The 4867-nt window shown below is 44.3% G+C and overlaps 1 pseudogene; it reads left to right on the forward strand.

The window, feature by feature from the left end:
* Window positions 1-1235: 1235 nt before the first annotated feature.
* On the forward strand, window positions 1236-2464 carry LOC105530378 (annotated as a pseudogene).
* Window positions 2465-4867: the final 2403 nt, after the last annotated feature.

A 4867-nucleotide genomic window follows, 5' to 3' on the forward strand; every position in this document is an offset into this window, starting at 1 on the left:
AGATTAAAAAATGCATTTAAGTCATTGTCATGAGAATCCATTTTTTCCATACAGTTTCTGTAAAAAATGTGTTTTTCAATTATAACCCTATCCCTTAACTGCATTAAGAAGCAAAGAGAAAAAATGTCTTTGTAGAAAAAATTATTTCATAAATTTCATGTATTTATTATTATTTTTAAGACAGGGTCTCACCCTGCCATCCAGGCTGAAGTACCAAGGCGCAATCTCAGCTAACTGCAGCCTGACAGCCCAGGCTCAAGCAATCCTCTGGCCTCAGCTTTCCAAGTAGCTGAGATTACAGGTGTGCGCCATCAAGTCCAACTAATTTTTTTTTACTTTTAGTAGAGGCAAGGTTTTACCACGTTGCTCAGGCTGATCTCAAACTCCTGGGCTCAAGCAATCTGCCTGCCTTGGCCTCCCAAAGTGCTGAGATTACAGGCTCACAGCCACCACGACTGGCCTATTTTGGAATTTTAAATTTATCTCTGGTGGGAAGTAGGACTGTAAGTCAAGCCTCTTCACTATAAGATCAAGGTTCTGTCCACAGTAACACCCAGAGAATGAGAAGAATGTACGGAATGTTTCAGAGAACACTGAAGCCACAGCTACTGCACATGTCTGGGGAACTAATTTCTCTATCCAATTAGTCTTCACTCACAATGTCCCTTCTGAGTCCATAAGGAGTTTTCTACTCAAAACATCCTCCTCTCCTAAATCTTTCCTGAGTACTAAGAATTAGGTATCAGTCTCAGTACTTGACACATTTCTTACCCTTAAAACCATGGAGGTTGACTTCCATGGATTTATTGAAACTAAAAATAACATCTATATATTAACCATGTAAGCAAGACATATGTTGTTAAACCTAAAGGATTCTTGTTAGAGCAAGGATGCTATGCCCATCAGCTAAAGGTAAGTCCTCACATGATGTTCATAAGACTAGCTGGGCTGCCTAAGTATTCCCTCCTCTATACATGCCACGGCGTGATTCTGTACTCAGTCCCTGACACCACAGCCAGCCCAGGAACCATTAATTAGAAGTTGGAGGTGCTAACAAGGGGACATATAATCCCTGACTTTGGCAACTCATCAATTTCTTTGTGTGAGTCTATTTTCTTAATTAAAAAAAAAAAAACAATTTTAAATGAGGAGTCACCTGCTCTGTTGCCTGCCACCGCTGCTGGGGCCCGAGTGGTTCACTGCACAGGGAACTCGCGCCTCCAATCCCAGACGCTATGTCCAGCAAAGTCTCTGTGGTTCTGGCCTACAGTGGTGGCCTGGACACCTCCCGTATCCTCATGTGACTGAAGGACAAGGCTATGTCATTGCCTACCTGGCCAGTATTGGCCAGAAGAAGGAATTCGAGGAAGCCAGGAAGAAGGCACTGAAGCTTGGAGCCAAAAAAGTGTTCATTGAGGACATCAGCAGGGAGTTTGTGGAGTTCATCTGGCCAGCCATCCAGTCCAGCACACTGTATGAGGACTGCTACCTCCTGGGTACCTCTCTCACCAGGTCCTGCATCGACTGCAAACAAGTGGAAATACTCCAGCGGGAGGGAGCCAAGTATGTGTCCCATGGCGCCACAGGAAAGGGGAACGATCAGGTCCGGTTTGAGCTCACTTGCTACTCGCTGGCCCCCCAGATAAAGGTCGTTGCTCCCTGGAGGATGCCCGAGTTCTACAACTGGTTCAAGGGCCCCAATGACCTGATGGAATATGCAAAACAACGTGGGACTCCCATCCCGGTCACTCCCAAGAACACGTGGAGGATGGACGAGAACCTCGTGCCCATCATCAGCTACGAGGCTGGAATCCCACAGAATACCAAGAACTAAGTGCCTCCACGTCTCTACACGAAGACCCAGGACCCAGCCAAAGCCCCCAACACCCCTGACATTGTCGAGATCGAGTTCAAAAAAGGGGTCCCTGTGAAGGTGACCAACGTCAAGGATGGCCCACCCACCAGACCTCCGTGGAGCTCTTCGTGTGCCGAACGAAGTTGCAGGCAAGCACGGCGTGGGTTGTATTGCTATCGTTGAGAACAACTTCATTGGATGAAGGTCCGAGGTATCTACCAGGTCCTAGCAGGCATCATCCTTTACCATGCTCATTTAGACATCAAGACCTTCACCATGGACTGGGAAATGCACAAAACCAAACAAGGCCTGGGCTTGAAATTTGCTGAGCTGATATACACCGGTTGCTGGCACAGCTCAGAGTGTGAATTTGTCTGCCCCTGCCTTGCCAAGTCCCAGGAGCAGGCGGAAGGGAAAGTGCAGGTGCCTGTCCTCAAGGGCCAGGTGTACGTCCTTGGCCGGGAGTCCCCACTCTCTCTCTACAACGAGGAGCTGGTGAGCATGAACATGCAAGGTGATTATGAGCCAATTGATGACACCGGGTTCATCATCAATTCCCTCAGACTGAAGGAATACCATCATCTCCAGAGTAAGGTCACTGACAGATAGATCCCTGTACAATGAGGAGCTGGGGCCTCCTCAATTTACAGAGCCTCCAAGTGCAGGTGCTAATTGTTGTGATAATTTGTAATTGTGACTTGTTCTCCCCAGCTGGCAACCTAGTGGGGCTGCCAGGACCCAGCTTTGTTCCAAGATCCCCCTGAAGCCTGCAGACGTCATCATCGAAGGAAAGAGTGGGGGACAGCTGCGGTGGGGAGCTATAAAATTACAATTAAAAGAAAAAAAAGGCTGGGTGAGGTGGTTCACACCTGTAATCCCAGCACTTTGTGAGGCTGAGGTGGGTGGATCATGAGGTCAGGAGTTTGAGATCAGCCTGACCAATACGGTGAAACCCCGTCTCTACTAAAAATACAAAAATTAACTGGGTATGGTGGTGAGTGCTTGTAATCCCAGCTACTCAGGAGGCTGAGACAGGAGAACTGCTTGAATCTGGGAGGCGGAGGTTGCAGTGAGCCGAGATTATACCACGGCACTCCAGCCTGGAAAACAGAGTGAGCCTCTGTCTCAAAAAAAAAAAGAAAAAAATGAAGAATCTCTTGAAAAAGATTTGCCAAAATAGGCTAGTACGGTGTGATTAAAAAGAAAAATAGTGGGTTAATATAATAAACATTTTTGTCAGTATATCTGTGGGTCAGAAATTCAGGAGCTGCTTAAATGGTTGGTTTTGGCTCAGAGATTTTTCAAGAGGCTGTGCTCAAGATGTCAGCCCAGGTTGCCACCATCTGAAAGCTTGAATGGAGCTGTAAAATCCATTTCCATGATGGCTAACTCACATGGCTGTTGGTGGCAGGTCGCAGTTTCTTAACACACGGACCTCTCCATAGGTCAGCTGGAGTGTCTTCATGACAATGTAGCTGGTTTCTTTCTGGATAGAGAACAAGGAGAAAGCCTTATATACCCTAATGTCAAACATTACACACTTTCACCTCAACCATATGCAGTTCATCAGAAACAGCTCACTAAATACAACCCACAGTTAAGAAGAGGGAAATCAGAGCCCATCTTTCAGAGAGAAGATTAACATTGTGTTGACATATTTTAAAAACCACCACAGGGTCTATTCCAGGCTTTCGCTGTATTCTGCAATGCCTACATTACAAGTCAGGGCAGCTCCTAAAGATGATACACTCTTTTTTTATTTCATTTTTTGTCATGACTTTTGACATTATATCATTATTATTTTTATTTCCACAGGTTTTGGGGGAACAGGTGGTATTTGGTTACATAAGTAAGTTCTTCAGTGGTGATTTGTGAGATTTTGCTGCACCCGTCACCTGTGCAGTATACACTGAACCCAAAAGATTATCCACTCTAAACTGGATATAATGCTGATCCTATGCATGTCATTAATAGTGGCCTATACCAAGGGAGAGAGTCAGGAAACAAGAGACAATGCAAGACACTATGGTTCCTTTTAAGGCTTTATAAAGTGATTTAAAATCTGCACTGGCAATTTCAGGACAGTTTGTATAAATAAGTAATAGGGTTACACAGTTGCACCTCTCATGGACAGTTTGACTGCCTACTAAAATTGAGTCTGAAGTGCTTCAGAGGATATGCTAACATTGGACAGTCAATCTCTGAATCCCCCACACTTATCTGAGCATGTTCAACTTTACCGTCTTCTTCTCTCTGCTAAACTGAAATCAATGTAATGACATCTTGGTGGAAAAGTGAAACAAGAGTTGCTAAACTATTCCCTGGATGGAAACCTAAAGGGAGAAGGTGTCTCCTTGTTCCTATGAGTCAGGACATTTAAGTCAAACTCTGCTAAATATTCCTCTATGGATCAATGGAGGAGACATTAGCCCCAAAATGAATATTCTTCGCTGTCCACTGTTTTTGTGGCTTACTCTGCTTGGATGTTACTCCCAGAATGTTGTATTCAGGGAGTAATGTAGAAAAAACCTCTCTCTCCCTCTCTCTCTCTCTCTCTCTCTCTCTCTCTCTCTGTTCCCCACTCTCTCTCCCTGTCTTGCACACACACTCACTCATGCATACACCATCCTAGCTAATGTATCAGATTTTTTAAAAACACATTGAAACTTTTAGAACACTAGTGTCTCATGTAGAGGTTGATGGAACCATAATATATCCTTGGTTATGCTGACTGACAGCTTTGCGAGGTGTCTAGCATTCTCAGAGTATGGAAAGTATTTTTTCAAAAGTAATAATGATGTTGATGATGATAATAAAGTGTATATTAAGTTCCAGAAGTTGTATTAGTGGCTTAGTATACATTTTCTTATTCATTTATCACAACAATGAGAGGTGAATAATATTATTGTTATGTCCACTTGACAAATGAATAAACTGAACCTTGAAATTCAGTGGCTTGCCTGAGGTCAGTCATCAGATAACTGGGGAAGTAGGGCTTCCAGCCCAGGAAAT

This window comes from Mandrillus leucophaeus, unplaced genomic scaffold (assembly GCF_000951045.1).
Source record: "Mandrillus leucophaeus isolate KB7577 unplaced genomic scaffold, Mleu.le_1.0 Scaffold817, whole genome shotgun sequence".
NCBI classification, from domain to species: Eukaryota; Metazoa; Chordata; class Mammalia; order Primates; family Cercopithecidae; genus Mandrillus; species Mandrillus leucophaeus.